The sequence below is a fragment of the Crinia signifera genome, chromosome 2, assembly GCF_055691185.1.
Source record: "Crinia signifera chromosome 2, ASM5569118v1, whole genome shotgun sequence".
In the NCBI taxonomy this organism is placed as follows: Eukaryota; Metazoa; Chordata; class Amphibia; order Anura; family Myobatrachidae; genus Crinia; species Crinia signifera.
In genome coordinates, this window is record NC_139218.1 from 14,622,929 (window position 1) to 14,645,059 (window position 22,131).

Sequence of the window (22,131 nt, forward strand, 5' to 3'; positions counted from 1 at the left end):
GCCGGGTTTGTGGAGGCATTTGAGGATAATCAATGGCTAGCACATTTTAGGATGTCAAATGGCGGTTATGGTATAAAACCATGGCCGGTGCAAGGTTTCTCAGCACCCTAGGCAAACTGTTATCCCAACGCCCCACCACCACCACCAAAAGGTGTTCACGCTAGGCTATTTTAGCATGGCTCTGTCCTGTTCCCAATGTTTAAAGGGCAAAATGCACCTTGCCCCTTTAGCAGTGCCCTGCTAAAACAGCCCGCCCATGCTGTCATCAGGATGCAGTTGAAATCCCGGCGGCCGAAATCCCAGCACTTTGTACCTCTGTGGGTGTCCACAACACCCATAGAGCGAGAATAAACTAGTGTGCCGAGCGTAGCGAGGCACCGGGGCCCGCTGCGTGGCCCCTCCCCTTGTCGGGATTTCGGCGGTCGGGATTTTGCCCACCTGTGCATCCAGCATCTTGGCTAATGAGTATGCGGGGGCTGTAGTGGTTGGCTGGGGGAGGGGTTGGGGTTGTAAATCACATGGGGGTATGGGGGGGGGGATGTGAATCACAAGGGTATATGGGGCATTAGGAAGCCTGGGCGTACAATATATAATTATTATGAGTTATAATTAACTCACTTATATTATATGAATTCTAGTGCTCTCGTTAATGTCAATGCAGGCACCTGTCACAAAATAAATCCCTTTGCTACAAGCAGAGCTCTGAAACCAAGATATAGGAGGGGTGGGTGATTGGGTGTGTATGTTACTCGTGGCCGCTGCTATCCAGCTCCATTAGGGTGGTGGGGGGGGGGGGGGGGTGCTACCAGCAGGCTGCACTATCGAGCTCCATGGGGATCTGTTACCCGCAGCTGCAAGGGGGAGGTGAGGAGGGTTAAGGTGCTCCCCGCGGCCGCCAAAATCCAGCTCCACGGGAGGGTGGGGGATGCTACCCGCGGGCTACGCCACCATCCAGCTGCACGGGACGGGGGCTTCTTCCGGTGGCCGCCGCTATCCGGCTGCACGGGGAGGTGGGGTTTAAGGTGCTACCTGCGGCCACCACCATCCAGCGTGCCTAACCGTGGGGGGCGCCTACCTGTGGGCGCTAGCCAAACAAATACACGGCGGGCGGGTCAGTGCTAATGGCGGCATATGCAATCCAGCTCCATGGGGGGGGGGAGGGGATGCTAACCGTGAGTAATAACCGGGGCGGAGGGGTGCTGGTAGTGTGAGTGGACTTACTTCACTTATGGTAGTGACCCGGCCGACTGGGATGGTTAATTGGCGGGCGGCTGTATCTGTCCCTTCCAAAGAGCTCAGCTCGGTGCCGCCCTCTAGTGGCCGGTGCCCTAGGCAAGTGTACCGCCTGTCTATGATCGGTCTGGATACCCGAATGGCACCTCTTAATTATATTTTAGAACTCCTCTTCCCGGCACTTACCAGGCAAACAACCCGTTGGAGCCCGCCCATTTCCCCTAGCAGGAGACGGGCGATTGTCTTGTGGTGGTATGCTACCCCTGGCGAGTACCGCACAATAGCATGTTTGTTTGGTGTAGGCATCTCCACGGTGTGTGTGTTGGTGCGGGAAGTGACCAAGGCAATCCTGGATTCCTTATATCACCGGTTCATTTCCCTACCCCAGAGACTGGATGAAACTGTGTCTGGGTTCCTGCGTCGCGGATATCCGCAGTGTGCAGGTGCCATTACTAGCAAGGACCTTTGCAATATTTGCATACACTATGGCATCCTTCACCGTGCCTGTGATTTGAGATTTGATCTCCTCTTCTCCCCGCACGTGTATCCGCTCCCTGACCTCCACTTCCTTCCAATGATGTCCATGCCACCTGACATCCCACAGGAATCTGCACTCTGTTGCTGCAAAGGGACCAACATGCAGCCACTGCCTCTGCAAGCGCCTCCGCACATGTGCCTGAGGCATCTTCCCCGGCTGCAGCTGATGACCTCATCAGAAGACGCCTCATCAGCAAAAAAAAGCCACATCACTTGTTTAAAACTGAAAAACCCGGGTAATACCGTTCAGACATAAGCTGGGTATTATACCCGGGAGTAAAATACCAGTAAACACCCTGGTCAATTGCAGGTGCTCATTATCCGGAGTAAATTCCCGGGAATACCCAGACAGACATACGCTAATCCTGGGTTTGGGCGCGTTCATGTGAAAAAACCCAGGATTTTCGCGTATGTCTGAAAGGGGTATTAATGAGGAGGCAGAAATGGTCTTTGATCCCTGAAGATTGAAGATGAAGGGGTGAATTAACGCCTTGAAGGCTGTTAATACATCCCTCCGGCCGTTAATCCCTGGGGGGGATTGTAGGGACAGCCCCGCCGAGCATAACTCGGTGGGCTGTCACTAGCGCACGTTAGGTGCACTAGTGATACATTAGGGAAATCGTAATCCCCCCCCAGTTAACCAGCGTTAAGTGCATTTTTGCACTTAACGCTGGTTCATACATCTGCCCCAATATTCCACTACTACGACGATGTGTTATATTCTATTTTACTAAGGAGATCAACTTGATATACTGGTGTACAAGTTGGAGGTTTAGGGAGGTATCCAATCCGGGATTCTGAATGTCAGAACGTCCAGACAGTCGCTATCCCGGGCTGTTTTCACTCAGCTGGACTGTAACTCGACAGCCGGAATTCAATGTTCTGGCGGTCGAGGGTCGGAAAGTGGGTGTGTCGGCGGAAACGGATGCGGACTGTCGAAAAGCAGCCGTAAATTCGACAATCCGTGTCCGTTTTTGACAAAACAGACCCGACTTATTTTATGTCGGATCGGTTTTGTCGTAATATTCCTTTAATGCTGTTGCAAACGGCAGCATTGAATATGTGATGGCCGCCAGTGGAAATATCAGCCGGGATTGAATACCGCCCTTAATTCTCTGTAGAAGAGAGAAGCCGCCATCAGTCACTATAGCATCGACCCAATTGTGACGCCATTTGGATATCTGCTTGGTTTATATAGCGGCCTTTGGTGAAGGCTCCGCTTTGTTCATGTGCTGCACCGGTGTCTGTGCATCTGTCCTATTGCTTTTAGCATATAAAATTGCGTTTAAATAATCCCCTGAAAACTGGACTTTTGCAGATTTTTCCTGCATTTTAGCCTTTAGTAGATCTGTCTTTTGTACAATTCACCACTTTGGAGACCAAAACATAAAACCATATGTGCACTACAGTATATGCAGTTTTGGGTAATCCACAAGGTAAACCCAGATTAAAAATATCTGGCTTTGTGTTGGGGTGGAATGAGGTGTTGTAACTTTGTCTGAAGGAAGTGACATTTATACATTTGTGTTGGGGTGGAATGGGGTGTTGTAACACTGGTCTGGCCTTGAGGTGACATTTACTCATTTGTGTTGGGGTGGAATGGGGTGTTGTAACGTTGTCTGAAGGAAGTGACATTTATACATTTGTGTTGGGGTGGAATGGGGTGTTGTAACGTTGTCTGAAGGAAGTGACATTTATACATTTGTGTTGGGGTGGAATGGGGTGTTGTAACACTGGTCTGGCCTTGAGGTGACATTTATACATTTGTGTTGGGGTGGAATGGGGTGTTGTAACGTTGTCTGAAGGAAGTGACATTTACACATTTGTGTTGGGGTGGAATGAGGTGTTGTAACTTTGTCTGAAGGAAGTGACATTTATACATTTGTGTTGGGGTGGAATGGGGTGTTGTAACACTGGTCTGGCCTTGAGGTGACATTTATAGATTTGTGTTGGGGTGGAATGGGGTCTTGTAACGTTGTCTGAAGGAAGTGACATTTATACATATTTGTTGGGGTGGAATGGGGTGTTGTAACACTGGTCTGACCGTGAGGTGACATTTATACATTTGTGCTGGGGTGCTCTCCAGACGCTCCATGGAGGGAAGGGTGGAGGTGCCGCCGCTGCTGCTGACCGGACCCCGCCCTGCAGACACTCCGTGGAGTGGAGGGAGGAGGTGCTGCTGCTGGCCAGCATCGGAACCTGACCTGGATCTGCTCTGCTCCATGGAGGGAGGACACTGCTGCTGCCCGGGCCCTGCCCTGCAGGTGCTCCGTGGAGCGGAGGGAGGAGGTGCCGCTGTCCGGAGCGATAGTAAGCAACCCCCATCCCACCACTCATCACCACACACACACTTCTGTCTGTCACACCCCTGCATGCCCATCTGTCTATATTGCTCCCCCATCCATCTGTACCCCCATTATGGTGCCCTGTCCCCTCTCTATGCCCCCTATCTGTCTGTCTTCCCATAAGTTGCTGCGTCTGAAAATAACCGCTGTCCACCTGTCCCCCCCCCCCTCTATATGCCCCCCACATCCATCTTTCAGTCTGTGCCCTCATATGCTGCTCTATCCATCCGTCTATGCCCCACTTCCCTCCCTCCCCCCACTTCTGTGCCCCTCCATCTATTTATGCCTGCCCCCCATTGGTCTTTCCATCTATGCCCCATTATGGGGGTCATGCCTGTCCGTATGTCTGTCTTTGTCCCACCATATGGTGTTTTGTCTATCTATCCGTCAGTCACCCCATCTATGCCCCCATATGGCACAGTGTCTGTGCATACTGGTCCCCTCATCAGCCACGCCCTCCCCACCCATCGTCTGTCTGTCTATGTCTCTCACAGACACACTGTCACGCCCTGACACACTGTCACGCCCTGACACACTGTCACGCCCTGACACACTGTCACGCCCTGACACACTGTCACGCCCTGACACACTGTCACGCCCTGACACACTGTCACGCCCTGACACACTGTCACGCCCTGACACACTGTCACGCCCTGACACACTGTCACGCCCTGACACACACTTTTTTCCATGATGCCCTCTTTTACCCTGACCACCCCTTTCCCTCTCATTCTCCTCACTCTGTTTTTATCTCTTTTCCCCTTGACGCCCTTTTTGTCTCTCGCTTCCTTCATCCCACCCATAAGGGGTTGTAGTAACAGCGGTAGGGGGGCCCTTTCCAAAATTTTGCTATGGGGCCCTAAAACTTCTAGTTACGCCCCTGCACAGGACGTTATGTCACCTTGTTGTTTGTTGTCCCTCGTCACACATAGACCCTTTGTGGTATTACATTGGCTTCTCCATCCTTATGCTATTAATGATGATTGTTATTATTGGGATGGCACAGATGGCACCGGTACGGGCACCAGTTCTTGCATCCCTTATAAGTGGGACCACATACTAGACCCATGCTGGTGCTGATGCTTCTTCATGGGGCACTGGTATGCAGTGTTATGTAGAAGGCACACGGTTAGATGACCGGTACTGGGGGCTGGGCCTAAAAGGCCGGATCTTACCTGTAATTGGACAGAGACGGGTATATACATAACTCAGTGATTTGCTCGAGAGGTACCTTACATAGGGAGCAGGATCTGCCGGTGGCTGCTGTTGCTATTGCTGTCTATAGATAGATTTTAGTCTATAAGTCAGGGATGGGGGAACATTTGGCCCTCCGGGTATTGTTGAACTTCACATCCCAGCATGCCCTGCTACAGTTTTGCTATTTGGCCATGCTAAGGGGCTAATTCACGTTGACTTGGTCCCCAGCGTATTCGCACCGGGAACCGATGTTCCGGCTCTGCACATGCGTATGGGCGAAAATACGCATGCAGAGACCCAAACACATTCAGTGAGTATGGGTGCCGGACGGGTTCCCGACAGTCGTTTACCTGACGTCGGGATCCTGACTGTCAAAACGCCGACAACCGGGTGCCCGACGGCCACCCGCTATTCTCCCTCGTGGGGTTCCACGACCCCATAGAGGGAGAATAGAATAGGTGGCTCGTGCAGCGAGCCCGAAAGGGGCTTTTTTGCGCTCGCCATGCTGTCTGACTCTGGGCAGTCGGGATCCCGACGTCTGGATAATGACTGTCGGGATCCCGACTGTCAGAGTCCCGTACCACACCCGTGAGTATTACACTGGCCAGGTGTTCACAGAGGTGGGGAGTGCGGGGGCGGAGAGCAGGCTAGGCCAGGGGAACACCCAGTGGTGCACCTGGGGTCCTTCTTATGATGCAATGTGGTGACTGGGTGCATGGGAATCTATGGGCCATACAGACACCTCGGGTCCCATAGCATCTGCATCCCTGGCACCCAGAGCCAGCACTACCCACTCACCAGAAGATGCTGGGCAGGGAGTTGCTAGGCAGGAGGGGCTCTCTCCCTGCTCTGCATCCCACTGCTGTCCTGCTACAGCACCTACCACTCTGTGTGACAGACAGCAGTAATGGCAGCTAGAAGCACCTCCCCATTCCCCCCCCCCACCCCCTGTGAAAGCCAGCATCAGGAATCATTGCCTGAAAAGGGGTGGAGCTACACAGCAGTGAGGGGGCAGGGCTACTCAAGAGGGAGGGGGCGGAGCTACGTTGACAAGTTTGGCAGAGGATGCACTGCTATAGATTTGGCAGCCAGTTGAGCTAGCTGAGAGAGATAGTGACATATATGTGTAAGCAGCGCTATTAATGTGACTATTATACGTGTGTTTAATTGGCACAAATTCTGTGGGCATTATGTGTGTTTAGGCGGCACTAGTATTGTGTTCATTCTGTGTAAGGGGCACTACTGCAGGGCCGTAACTGGGGGGGGGGGCGCTGTCCGGTCCGGGGACAGCCAGCGGAGGTCCGGTGACAGGCAGCGGGGTTCCGGGTAGCCGCTGTAGCGGCAGCTTGACTCCATCCGTCTCTTCTACTAGCGCGGCGGCGGGAAGCGCTGGTGATGACTTATAAAAGACTTGCCGGACGCTGATTGGCTGAATTCAGCCAATCAGCGTCCGGCAAGTCTTACAGCCAATAGCAAGTCTTTTCAAAGTAATCACCAGCGCTTCCCGCCGCCGCGCTAGTAGGAGAGAGTAGAGACAGACGGAGTCAAGCTGCTGCTACAGCGGCTACCCGGAACCCCGCTGCCTGTCACCGGACCCCCGCTGGCTGCACACAGGAGGTAATTTATGTTGTCAGCGGGGCGGTGAACGGGGGTGGGGTCTCCGGCACCAGGGCCAAGGCGGTCATTTGCCCCCCCCCTCCCGTCCTGTCAGAGGGGGGCACCAAATGACTGCCTTGGCCCGGGCGCCGGAAACCCTAGTTTTGGCCCTGACTACTGTGTAGTATAACATGAATAAGGAGCGCTACTATATGGTGTAATCTAAATCAAGGGTACAATGTGTGGTGTAATTTAAACCAGGTGTACTATATAGGGGGTGTACACTACCACACACCTTGTGAGACCACACCCCTTGCTGGACTGGTGAGGTGGTCATTCTCAGGGGTGTGGCCATGCCTGCTCTGCCACACATGCGCTGCACTGACGCAGGGAAAAAGTTACACAGGATATGCAACCACTCTACGTAGCCTACATGGTCGACATGGTCAAAGGGGTGACATAAACAATAGGTTGACAGGGAAACAATAGGTTGACTGTGGACCTTATTGGTGTATGCGTCCCGTTCTGTTATAGTGATGGGAATTGTTTAGGCAACACCACGATCGACCACTAGATGGCAATATATCCGCATATAACACTTGTCTGGTTCTGGTGAATAACTAAGCTGCATGTTCTGTGTGATCAGTAAATAACTATAGTATGTGAATGTCTGTTCCACAATATCAATAAGCTGTAATCAATCAGACTTATCAGTAATTCCCGTTTGGGGAGGATTTATCGCCATCAGATGTGGATGTGATGTGATAACATCAGCCCAATTTGCAATGCACTAATTGATTACTTTCTCGCAAGCTCTGTCCCGTCAATGCCATAATGGAGTATTGGTCGTGAGAAATACCCTCATCATGTGCTACGCCGCCACTACCAGGCGGGCCTAGTGGTCACCTTACCAGGCGAGGCTTTAGATGCCATTTACTTTGGCAGGATAGAAACCATTGTTTTCTTCCCAGTGATGACGACGCAATAGATGCCCTTCATTGACAGGATAATTGCCAATCTGCACAAAGGGGGAAATTTACTAATATGAAAAACCTAGTTTTTCGTATTAGTATTTTCCCTACGACTGCATTCAGTCGTATGCAAAGTCGTGTTCCGGAGGGGAATGTACAAAGCAGTCAGATACGACTGCTTTGTAACCCTCCGATGGTGTATTCATTCGTATTAGCTGGCCATATATACAACGTAGTCCAGGTAATCTTCAAGCTGTCGCCGGTCCCCGCACTGTCCGCATTGCACTGAGGAGAGATGCAGAGATATTTCATACTTTGCGCCTCTCCTCAGAATGATTCCATTGGCCGCCTAGCGGCCAATCAGGAGCTGACTTTCTTGGCTCCTGATTGGCCGCTAGGCGGCCAATAGAAATCATCCTTAGGAGAGGCGCCGAATATGAAATATCTCTCCTCAGTGCGATGCGGACAGTGCGGGGATCGGCGACAGCTTGAAGATTACCTGGACTACGTCGGACCAAGAGAAGACATCTTCAGCACAGGACCAGGTGAGTAGGATTTCCTTCCACAGCTCCAACATGGATTACTTCGGACCCGGACACCGCCATGGACCTGGAGGACAACACGGACCGCCGACATGGACCTAGAGGACGACACAGGACACCAGGACAGAGGGCTACCTACGGGATCAAAAAAGGTAAGTATCAGTATGTGTGTAATGGATGTATTAAAGTTTTATTTTTCTTATGTGTCAGTGTGTGTTTATTTAACTATTTTTTTAACTGTGGAACTACAAGACCCAGCGGGCCCTTTAATGCCCCGCAGGCTGGGACTTGTGGTTCTCCAAGTCCCAGCTTGCGGGGGAGGCTTGCTGGGACTCATAGTTCCCCAGTATTAGACAATAGTTTATTCTTTTTTTTACACCACTATCAGCCCAGTGACCACAGCCCAGGGTCACCGGGGACAGCACCAGGTAAGTCCTGGAGGGGGGGGACCCCTTCATTGGGGGGGTCCCCACTCCCCCAGGGCCCCTGGCCAGGCTGACCGGTCAGGGGGTTAATGTTTTGGCCGCGCGACCTTATATAATAAGTGTCCCCCGGCTGTGACATTACCCTGCTGGCTGGTTGTGCCTGGGGCTGGTTCTTAAAATACGGGGGACCCCTAGTCATTTTGTCCCCCGTATTTTGGGAACCGGACCTGGAGCCTGGGGCTGGTTGTTAAAAATCGGGGAACCCCTATTTGTCGGGTTCCCTGATTTTTAATTACCGGCCCCGGCTCCTTCAGCCTGGTGCTGGTTTCAGCTGTGGGGGGGACCCCACGCTGTTTTTTTTAATATTTATTTATTTTTCTATTTTTTTTTACACTAAAGCCTGCACGGATCTGACTGATCCGTGCAGGCTAAACGCAAATACGACAGGAAAATCAAGGTGTATTTTCCTGTCGTATTTGCGTGCCTGTTTTACACCAATTAGCAGCCGTATTATCAGTACGGCTGCTTAGTAAATCAGGAACCACCATTCTTTTGAATGGTGATTCCTGTCGTATTCTATCGATGGTGTAGACATTCGTATTTGTAAATACAAATACGAATGTGCCATCTTTAGGAATACGAATTGTTGTATTTTCGGGATAGTAAATCCCGAAAATACAAATGTGTAAAAAATAGGTGTATTTCTGCCTACGAATACACCTATTTTTTACGAATCCATATTAGTAAATTTCCCCCAAAGTTTCTAAGCTTTTCTGAGATTGACAGCAGTTCACAGTTGTACCACAAGGTGTCACTGTACATACAAAAGTATCAAGGTGTAGAAAAGTCATTGCATGGTAGAAAAAAGTGTGAGTGTTTAATTATGTGCTGCACCTTTACCCACCCACTCTGTCAATCTGAACAGGCTCACCGTCTGTACCAGCGCTTTCCCAAAGCGGTCAGCATCGCGCCTCAGCTTGATAAAAGCATTAGACCAGGCGTGTCCAAACTATGGCCCTCCAGCTATTGTGAAACTACAAGTCCCATCATGCCTTGCCACAGTTTTGCTATTATGGAATGCTAAAACTATGGCAAGGCATGCTGGGATGTGTAGTTTCACAACAGCTGGAGGGCCACAGTTTGGTTAATATATTGGCAGAAGCCGATTAACCTATTACTATGTTTTTGGATGGTGGGAGGACACTGGCGCACATTGATGGAAACCTCTGAACATACAGCAAGAACATACAAACTCCACACAAAGTTTGTATGTTCTTGCTGTATGTGTAGAGGAATCGAACCAATGATCGCAATGCTGCTGAGGCCGCAAGGGTATGTCCTCTACAATATAAATCCTACATAATAAAAGGGTAACGCTGCTCCTCACCTCTTTGGGGGGAATTAAAGTAGATGGCACACAATGGAGTTGTTGAAGTGTTGCTCTGTCCTGGAGCGCAGAGCGCACTGGTGGTGACATTCCTGTTATTGTCCAGGAATTCTCCGAACGCAGAAGCCCCATGTCACAAATATTCCCGCTGACACTAGAACACCATGGCGGATTTGTTTTAGATACATTGTTGTGATTTAAATGGACCGGTCTCTGTCTAAAGGTTCCTTATATCAGTCCCCATGAGTCTCCATCGCGGCTCTTTACACCCCGTGATACATGATTATACGAAAGGGTGTGTGACTGGGGGTTCAGTCGACACTATAAAGGTTCCACAAACATTCGGTCAACCACTAAAGATCGACAATGGCAATTGTCCCGAATTTTGGCGCACGTCATCATGGACACTGTATCAGTGCGCCATTCTTTGGGCACGTTGCCTCACCGCACTCGGCACACTATTATGTTCTCCTTTTTGTTAGTGTAGGAAATACCGCCTGTCGGCAGATGTCGGCTAAAAAAGAACGTGAAAAACTCATGTTTACCGTTTGACTGTCGATCTTCCCATTGTCGACATAATACTTGTGTCGAGCTTGCGACCCTGTCAACTCTAGCCATGTCGACCATTTGTAGTCGACCTTCATGGTGTCGTCCTAGCGACCGTATCCCCAGTGAGGGGACAGAGTAATGTAATGATAGTTTTGGGTGATACATTTGATCGTTCGGCGCGCTCCTTTGCTTCAAAAGTAGCTCATTAATGTAATTAATTCCTGCCACATAACATTGCTGCTGGGAGACGCACCATAACTGCTAATTAATCTCCTTTTTGCTGTATCATTTCCTTAAAATGGAAATGTGTAACGTACAGCTGACGTTCCAGGTAGATTGTCCTAGTAAACTGCTTATTATGCAGATCCCCGATGGATTACGCTTATGAATAAACATGATCTGTGTATTTAGCAATTTAAATTGGTCTCTTTTGCAGAGTAAGAGGAAGGGAAATGTTTATTGTTCAAAATTGTCATTTATTTATATTTTAGCACAATAACAGAATTTCCATGAATTGCCGACGGATCGCTGTTCGCTATCTACCGCAAATCTGTACGCAGTTCGTGAACCATCCAATGGTTTTCTCAGTCTGTGCGGATGTGAGTAACTCTGACCCTTCCAGAACCGTGTGACAGACAACTCTGAATTGGACCCACAACATGGAATATACCAGGGGGCGTGCAGGCAGGGGTGGTGGTATGCTGGCAGGGTGGTGGGGTGGACAGTGTGCAGACAAGGGATGGTGGTATACAGGGGTGGTTTGCAGGCAGGGGAAGGTTGTTTGCTGGTGGGAAGGTGTGGTATGCAGGCAGGAGGGTGTGGTGTGTAGGTGGGGGGAGGTGTGCATGTAGCTAGCAGCTTCTCATATGTGATCCTTACTGAATATGCGTCCTGTGTTTTTGGGGGCAGTAGGGATTTTCCCCTGGTAATAGTGGTAATGATTTGTAGGTGTGAAGACATTAACCTGGGGTACAGCGGAGTAGGTTTTCCTTCCCGTGGGGATTTATCATTGAATCCTAGCATAAGACAAACCTTCGGAAGAAAGCTAATTGAGGGAAATAACCCCGTGACCCTCACATGATTTATCCCAGTGCCACATTTTTATTTTGTATTGTATGGGATACTTAAAAACCACGTTCTTCTGTAACACGTCAGATGTTCATTAGAGTCGGCTTAAGGGGGGATTTTTTATAGAGGGTATGTACCCCCAGCCTGTACTGCCCTAGGTGCCCACACACTAGAAAGATCTGCGATCGTAAGATGTGCGCATAAATTAGCCTTGAAAGCTTTTTTCCGTCCTGGACAAAAGATTTCAGGCAAACGCACATCTTTACCAAAGATTCTTCTTAAGATCCCGTGTGTGTTCCTATGGATCTTTTGTTAAATCTTCTGATCTTTTGTGCAGCACGTGAGATCAGAAGATTCAGCTAAAGATCCACGGGAGCGCGCATCGGACCAAAAATCGGCCGATTTTCGTCCGATTATCGGAAATCGGATTGGCCCAAAAATCATTCTAGTGTGTGGGCACCTTAAAGAGATCTGTGAGATCTGGGCTAATCAATGTTTTCTGGTGAGAACACTGGAGATTTGACTAGATCTTGAATACACCAGGCGTTCGCAGGTGTCCGGTCGGCGTTTCCACGGGCACGCCCACCGTTTTTCTGGGCACGCCCATAACTGCCTCCTGCCCGCCCCCTATCTGCCCATAATCCGCATATTCGTGCATGCGCCTGAATTGCCCCCATACAGTGTAGCTTAGAAGGTTCCGTACGTGCATTTCTGACGGGGAAGTGAGGCTGTAAATTCATTATTAGCACTTACACGGGTTATTACTGTATATACCAGCGACAGTGAGCTATAACTGGCCGCCGTGCAGAACTCTACGGTACGTAATATAACCAGTTACGTGTAATTCCCAGTTTAATAAGGAAATCTACCCAGTTTGTCAGCCGCAATATCCCAGCATTACAGCCTAATCTGTTTTGATGTTGTCCCTATGGAGAGGGCTGGAGTTCTCTGCCTTGTGCTAGGGGGCGTTTAAAGGACACGGATATCCAAAGTTTTATCTTGCCATTAATGTTTTAATATCTACATTCTGAGATCCGCTGTTATTTTCTTGACAAGATTGATGCATTGATTTAGTTTTTTCGTCTGTTCCAGACGGAGAGTTCCCCAGAGTGTCTGCCTGCTCCCTACTGTGTGTGTGTGTGTTATCCTTACAGCGCTTGTGTTATGGATGCAGGAAGCGTCCACATATGGGGGGGTGCTCTGCCTCTTTCTCTATACAGAAGTATGTGAGCCACCCAATACTGACCTGTACCGGGTAACTCACCTGTACTGGGTAACGCAGGTGCAACACTTCTTACCCATGACCCACTTTGCTGCAAACTATTTTTTTTCCCAAATTGGAAATAAAAAGTAAGATTTTTCTGCAACTGTTTGTGACAGTTATGGTCATCACCGAGTGCGTCCTCCTTCATTACTAGGCAGGGTCATGGAGAATGAAAGAGCGAAGAACGAATTTGGCGCATCCAAAGGCGCAGCATAGGATCACTACGTCTTGAACATTGGTCGTCTGAGGTTATTCAGGATGGCCGCTGTTTTCAGTCCAAGTACGCAGCCCTTGGCACTTCGAGAAAATGTTGTCAATAAGTCCCCATTTACTGTACTGGCTCCAAATGGGACTACAAAACTCCTCACAGAGATAACGCTCCCTTACTGCAGCCACTCCTGTGGGACAATGGGTGGAAGATTCCCTGCTCCTGCGACTATAATCCTGGCTGGCCCTCCTCCGCTGTACACATGCAGTGGTCTCCTCCTCCAGGTGGCTCTTATAGAGACGTGCACAGCTGCCAGCAGCTACTGTATATAGAAAAGTGGGTACTCTTTACCTAGAAGGGCGCCCACGATTTTGATCATGGGCATCGTAAGGTAAAAAAATCGCGTCGGTCGCATCGCATGCGACCAAAAAGATTTCCCGTAGGGAACAATGTTAAATGTCCCAATTGACCCGATTTTCCATAGGGAACAATGTTAAATGGCCCACAGAGGCCAAATAGCCACCCTGAAGTGTGAAATGGCCCCCCCAATTGTTAACGCAACCCCACGATCAACGTCAACCCGAAGCGTGGCGAGCGCACGCGGACACCTTCACAGGTATACGCGTCCCCTTCTGGGCTTCACAGGTGTCCGCATCCCCTCGCGGGGCTCGCTGCACTCGCCACACTTTCTATTCTCCGACGTGGATAGTGGGGGTATGAAAAGGTCGTAGGACGCGTACCGCTGCGCTCGCCACGCTTCGGGTTGACGTTGATCGTGGGGTGGCGTTAACAATTGAGGGGGCCATTTCACACTTCGGGGTGGCTATTTGGCCTCTGTGGGCCTTTTAACATTGTTCCCTATGGAAAATCGGGTCAATTGGGATATTTAACATTGTTCCCTATGGGAAATCGCGGTAATCGCATCGGTCGCATCGCATGTGATTTTTTGGTACATGCGATGGCCGCCCTTCTAGGTAAAGAGTACCGAAAAGTGTCCTGATATTATGTCCACGTCACACTGGCGTTTTGGAATGCTATTAATAATAATAATAATAAGAAGAATAATGTTGTGACCCCCAGATGAAGTGGGTCCTAGGTACCGCGAATACCCTTTTCCAGTGGCGGCTCCTACCTTCTTGGGGGAGGGGGGCTGCCTCTGGCCGCAGCCGCCGCAGGGGTACAGCGATGCAGGCACCCCCTGTGGCCGCCACCGCTGCCGCTCTCCTCCTGGTCCCCGGTGCCTATGATGACAGTCGCCGGGACTGGCGCATGCGCAGTACAAACATATGTACTGCACATGCGGCCAGCTTCTATGGGCTGCTTTGGCAACAGCTCATAGAAGGAATCTTGGTCCAGGCGCCTGTACAATATAAATGACAGACACCGGGACCAGCGCGATATAGGTACTGCGCATGCGCAATTGCTGATTTTGCAGGGCAGCCCGCAGCAAGGCGTCCCGGTGAGAAGAGAACACCAACCAATGGGACTGCCTTGGTGACTGGAAGGTCGGACTTCCAATAGGAAGTCACTGCCAGTCACAGTGAAGCCAGTGCAGCCCATAGGTAAAAAACGCCACTGCCCTTTTCACACCACAGCTATAACATGGTATATTGACTATTTTTAAGCGTGTTAACCTGGTTCTAGGTGCAGTGTGAAAACTCCATAGTCAATATACTAGGTAAAAAAACCTGGTATTTGAACCCGTTTAAAAAGAAGGATCTTACACGGTTCAAAGGCAATTCATTTTGCAGTGTGAAAGCCTCAGACCCGTTATTTTGAACACATGACTGTGCCACAGAAGGTGATAGGCTGTCTCCGTGCCTGATGTCACAATCCTGAATCAGGAAACCAGACAAATAACATTGGAAGTAGTGCCGAAGATAGTTGGCATATATCTACACTACAGAGCATACAGATATAGCAGCATGGACTGATGAGGAGGGGAGGGAGATGTTTAGATAAGAGGAGAGGCAGACATTGCCAGGCAAATCACTGGCACTATAAAGGATTCTCAAATATATAAAAACACTTGGAATTGGTCCAGTACATAATCATCAACAAACAGATTTATTTTTAGCTACAATACAAAGATGTGAGCCATAAAAGTCCATTACAAATGACATTACACTGTTTTCTATGGCCCTTATTCAGATCTGATCGCAGTACAAATTTGTTTGGAAAATGGGCAAAACCATGTGCACTGCAGGTGGGGCAGATGTAACATGTGCAGATAGAGTTAGATATGTGTGAGTGGGTTTGTTTCTGTGCAGGGTAAATACTGGCTCCATTATTTTTACACCGCAATTTAGATTTCAATTTCAACACACCCCACCTGCACATGTTACATCTGCCCCACCTGCAGTGCACATGGTTTTGCCCATTTGCCAAACAAATTTGTACTGCGATCAGATCTGAATAAGGGCCTATGGGTGAACCGGGTTCAGTGTGAAAGGCACCAACTCGGTAATAACCCAGTAATAAACCGGGTCCACCAAATACCGGGTGAGAGCAGTAATAGTCCTTCATCTATGGATGGGACAGTAATGGGCCCCACACACTGGGCGACTTGCAGGCATTTTCTGAGCAATTTTACTAAATTCCTCAGAAAATGCCTGAAAAGAAAATGCATGTAAATCGCTGTGTGTGTGTGTAGCCACCGCCGTTCTGAATCTGGGCAAGATTCAGAACGGACCCATCGGTAAATTGAGAGTAGTCGCACAAGTGCTCCTGCTTATCGCCTGCATGTGTGGCGCCGGGATGAGCAGGGCCATCTGAAGACTTCGGAGCATGCCGCCCAGATGCCTCCTGGATCCGCCACGCCCACCCTCTTCAGACCGATGGAAGCTGCAGTGAGAGGACTCGATGCTGGAAGACCTCGGAGTTGGTAAGGTGTTTTTTTTTTACATGATGATGATCCAGAGGAAGATTGGGAGAATGTCATACGGTCAGATGAGAGCAAAATAGAGCTTTGTGGTATAAATTCCCCTCACCGTGTTTGGAAGGAGAAGAATTTCGAGTGACATCCCAAAAACACAATATCCACTTTGAAGCATGGGAGTGGAAACATCATGCTTTGGGGCTGCTTTTCTGCAAAGGGGACTGGATGAGTGACCCGAATTAAGGAGAGGATGAATGGGACTATGTATTGTGAGATTTTAGCCAAAAACCACCTGTGAGAGCACTGAAGATGGAACGTGGCTGGGTCTTCCAGCATGGCAATGACCCCAAGAACACCACCCGAGCAACTAAGGAGTGGCCTCCATAAGAAGCATTTCAAGGTCCTGGAGTGGCCTAGCCAGTCTGGGTGTGGTATAAGGTTCCGACAGTCAGGATCCCCACAGTCATTAGCCCAACGTCGGGATCCCGACTGGCCGGACTCAGACAGCATGGCAAGTGCAACAAAGCCCCTTGCGGGCACGGTGGCTCGCTACGCTCTCCACCTATTCTCTTCCCCATCTATGGGGGTCGTGGACCCCCACAAGGGAGAATAGCCGGTGGCCGTCGGGAACCCGTCTGTCGGTGTTCTAACAGTCGGGATCCCAACGTTGGGTAAATGACTGTGGGGCACCTAGCCAGTCTCCAGACCTCATCCCAATCGAAAATCTATGGAGTGAGTTGAAAGTTTGTGTTGCCTGGGAACAGCCCCAAAACATCACAGCTCTAGAGAAGATCTGCATGGAAGAGTGGAATACCTGCTACAGTGTGTGCAAACCTGGTCAAGAACTACAGGAAACGTTTGACCTCTGTAATTGCCAACCGAGGTTATATTACAAAGTTTTGAGTTTAACTTTTTGATTGTCCAAATATTTATTTTCCGCAAGAATATTCAAATGAATTTCTTAAAAATCATACAATGCATTTTCTTGTTCCCTCCCCCCCCCCCCCCCCCCCCCACACACACACATTCTGTCTCTCACAATTGATTACAGACCTCTCTTCTTTTTTAAGTGGGTCAACTTGCCCAATCGGTGGCTGTCCAAATACTTTTTGCCCCCGTGTATGTGCTGGGAACTGGGTTTTCTGTACCAGCTGCAAGTTACAGGTATTTTATTACAAATGTTACATCTAAGTACAGGAAATGTAGCACTGTAAACAAAACTAACACATTTTATTAGCGGTTTACACCCCTGTGTAGCTGGATGGGTTAGATGCTATTTTTGCTGCCTAATTTAGGGTTGTGTGCCCTGTGATGTCATCTCAGATGACCTCATGCTGGTTTATACAATGCGGTTATTCATTACCCAGTCCCTCATAGCTGACTGCTTCTCCTGCAGTGTCTTCAATCTCACACTGCACAATGGAAATGATCTATCTATCTATCTATCTATCTATCTATCTATCTGGGACTTGGTGATGAATAGCCAATACACATAGGGGGTCATTCTTGTTCATTCACACCCCCGCACGTTTGCACAGGGTAGCAATATTTTTTTATTGCACATGCGCATAATGATTTATGCGAATGTGCAGGGTCCCTGGGGCGAACGGACTTGGCGACTTGCATAGTCGCATGGACCGATGGGGGTCGGTAGGGTCGCCTGACGCTCATGGGAACACCCAACGGTTCATGGGCGCTCCCATGAAACGGCTGGGTGTTCCCAAAGGATGGAGGGAAGGAGTAGGTGTGCCAAGGGGTAGGCGGTTCATGCCACATGACGTCAACCGCCCGCCTTGTCTTCGGCCGGAAGCCCACAAATAAATCCACTGACTTATCTATGCATGCCCTGAAGAAATCATTATATGGTCGGTGACCATCAACTGATTTCTCCTGCGGGCATATGTGAGAGGAGGTGTCTTTGTGAATCATCCCCTCGCATGGTTTGCAAGGGGATGCGGCGGGTGACGGCGATTCGGTGGGGCAGGCCCTCTGCGTGCTTCGCAGCATTACCGAGTTACCTCAGGGCCGTAATGCATTCTCTATAATATTTATTTTACATATTACAGAAAACATTACAGTAACGACCACCAAGGGACAGTTCTGATCATACAAAGATATAAATAGTTCCACAATTTATTGTGCTGTGACAAGGACTGCAGGTTATTTCCACACGTCCCACTCATGATATTAATGTTCTTCAGCTGACACTTGTTTCTCTGGATTGTGAGTCATCTGCAGATCACATCCCTACAGCGATCAGCAATGCTGCACATACAGTACCTGCAAAGGAAGAAAGAAAATAAAACAGCCCCCTGTACAGGTGTAATACTGGGCCTGATTCATGTTGGAACTGCAGGAGGGGGCGATACGCTAATGTCAGGTTTACTCTTGTGCACCAGCATGCGATGTTGGCTGTGGTTCTGCACAGTACACCGCCGTGCACCATCACCACTGGCAATAGCCCAAGACTTGGTCTCTGCGGTTGGAGATCTGGAGCGCATCCATTGACACACCTGAGGCCCAAGAGACGGCCTTTGTGAACATCAGGTCACTGTCCCGTGGACACCTGTGATTGTGCGCCACCAACTCTGTTGCAAGCAAGTATCTACGCTGGTTTTTACACATATGTTGAAGCAAAAGATATCCCAAATGCTGAACCCTCATCGTTGCGTGCGACTTTGAATCAAGCACCCTATTTCTACCACTGGGCCATACTGTACATGCCAACTTCCTGGCTAGTAGGTGGGCACTGGGCCCACATCGGTCGAGAGTTCCCATTCAGCTGTAGGATGCGGTGATTTAAGGAGAGAGTTACACCGTGATTGCTGAGTCTCTGCTGATTTCTCTGCACTATATAACACTGCAGTAGTATTTTGTATTTACTATTATTGCTGTGTTACCAGGGGAGAAGCCGCTGCTTAATAAAATGTGTGTCTGCTTTATGCCAAACAGTAGAAAAAGGAAAGATACAGGAAATGTCCAGTGATTGTTGTCTAATGCGGAATTCCACTAACGCTTGGCATTTACTAAGCAGCCCCTGCAAGTGCACTTATAGAGGTCTCCGGAGTATCTGTAGACGTAGCCCTTCCCTGACACTTGCTGTTCTCTTAGCAGTCCCTTCCCAGGACATATAAAGTTCTCTGAGCGATCCCTTCCCAGGACATATAAAGTACTCTGAGCGATCCCTTCCCAGGACATATAAAGTACTCTGAGCGATCCCTTCCCAGGACACATTCTCTGAGCGATCCCTTCCCAGGACACCTACTCTGAGCGATCCCTTCCCAGGACACCTTCTCTGAGCGATCCCTTCCCAGGACACCTTCTCTGAGCGATCCCTTCCCAGGACACATTCTCTGAGTGATCCCTTCCCAGGACACCTACCCTGAGCGATCCCTTCCCAGGACACCTACTCTGAGCGATCCCTTCCCAGGACACCTACTCTGAGCGATCCCTTCCCAGGACACCTTCTCTGAGCGATCCCTTCCCAGGACACCTTCTCTGAGCCATCCCTTCCCAGGACACCTACTCTGAGCGATCCCTTCCCAGGACACCTTCTCTGAGCGATCCCTTCCCAGGACACATTCTCTGAGTGATCCCATCCCAGGACACCTACCCTGAGCGATCCCTTCCCAGGACACCTACTCTGAGCGATCCCTTCCCAGGACACCTACTCTGAGCGATCCCTTCCCTGGACACCTACTCTGAGCGATCCCTTCCCAGGACACCTACCCTGAGCGATCCCTTCCCAGGACACCTACTCTGAGCGATCCCTTCCCAGGACACCTACTCTGAGCGATCCCTTTCCAGGACACCTACCCTGAGTGATCCCTTCCCAGGACACCTTCTCTGAGCGATCCCTTCCCAGGACACATTCTCTGAGCGATCCCTTCCCAGGACACCTACTCTGAGCGATCCCTACCCAGGACACCTACCCTGAGCGATCCCTTCCCAGGACACATTCTCTGAGTGATCCCTTCCCAGGACACCTACTCTGAGCGATCCCTTCCCAGGACACCTACTCTGAGCGATCCCTTCCCAGGACACATTCTCTGAGCGATCCCTTCCCAGGACACATTCTCTGAGTGATCCCTTCCCAGGACACCTACCCTGAGCGATCCCTTCCCAGGACACCTTCTCTGAGTGATCCCTTCCCAGGACACATTCTCTGAGCGATCCCTTCCCAGGACATATAAAGTTCTCTGAGCGATCCCTTCCCAGGACATATAAAGTACTCTGAGCGATCCCTTCCCAGGACATATAAAGTACTCTGAGCGATCCCTTCCCAGGACACATTCTCTGAGCGATCCCTTCCCAGGACACCTACTCTGAGCGATCCCTTCCCAGGACACCTTCTCTGAGCGATCCCTTCCCAGGACACCTTCTCTGAGCGATCCCTTCCCAGGACACATTCTCTGAGTGATCCCTTCCCAGGACACCTACCCTGAGCGATCCCTTCCCAGGACACCTACTCTGAGCGATCCCTTCCCAGGACACCTACTCTGAGCGATCCCTTCCCAGGACACCTTCTCTGAGCGATCCCTTCCCAGGACACCTTCTCTGAGCCATCCCTTCCCAGGACACCTACTCTGAGCGATCCCTTCCCAGGACACCTTCTCTGAGCGATCCCTTCCCAGGACACATTCTCTGAGTGATCCCATCCCAGGACACCTACCCTGAGCGATCCCTTCCCAGGACACCTACTCTGAGCGATCCCTTCCCAGGACACCTACTCTGAGCGATCCCTTCCCTGGACACCTACTCTGAGCGATCCCTTCCCAGGACACCTACCCTGAGCGATCCCTTCCCAGGACACCTACTCTGAGCGATCCCTTCCCAGGACACCTACTCTGAGCGATCCCTTTCCAGGACACCTACCCTGAGTGATCCCTTCCCAGGACACCTTCTCTGAGCGATCCCTTCCCAGGACACATTCTCTGAGCGATCCCTTCCCAGGACACCTACTCTGAGCGATCCCTACCCAGGACACCTACCCTGAGCGATCCCTTCCCAGGACACATTCTCTGAGTGATCCCTTCCCAGGACACCTACTCTGAGCGATCCCTTCCCAGGACACCTACTCTGAGCGATCCCTTCCCAGGACACATTCTCTGAGCGATCCCTTCCCAGGACACATTCTCTGAGTGATCCCTTCCCAGGACACCTACCCTGAGCGATCCCTTCCCAGGACACCTACCCTGAGCGATCCCTTCCCAGGACACCTACTCTGAGCGATCCCTTCCCAGGACACCTACTCTCAGCGATCCCTTCCCAGGACACCTACTCTCAGCGATCCCTTCCCAGGACACCTTCTCTGAGCGATCCCTTCCCAGGACACATTCTCTGAGTGATCCCTTCCCAGGACACCTACTCTGAGCGATCCCTTCCCAGGACACCTTCTCTGAGCGATCCCTTCCCAGGACACCTACTCTGAGCGATCCCTACCCAGGACAACTACCCTGAGCGATCCCTTCCCAGGACACCTTCTCTGAGCGATCCCTTCCCAGGACACCTACTCTGAGCGATCCCTTCCCAGGATACCTTCTCTGAGCGATCCCTTCACAGGACACCTACTCTGAGCGATCCCTACCCAGGACACCTACCCTGAGCGATCCCTTCCCAGGACACCTACTCTGAGCGATCCCTTCCCAGGACATATAAAGTACTCTGAGCGATCCCTTCCCAGGACACCTACTCTGAGCGATCCCTTCCCAGGACACCTTCTCTGAGCGATCCCTTCCCAGGACACCTTCTCTGAGCGATCCCTTCCCAGGACACCTACCTTGAGCGATCCCTTCCCAGGACACCTACTCTGAGCGATCCCTTCCCAGGACACCTACTCTGAGCGATCCCTTCCCAGGACACCTACTCTGAGCGATCCCTTCCCAGGACACCTACTCTGAGCGATCTCTTCCCAGGACACCTTCTCTGAGC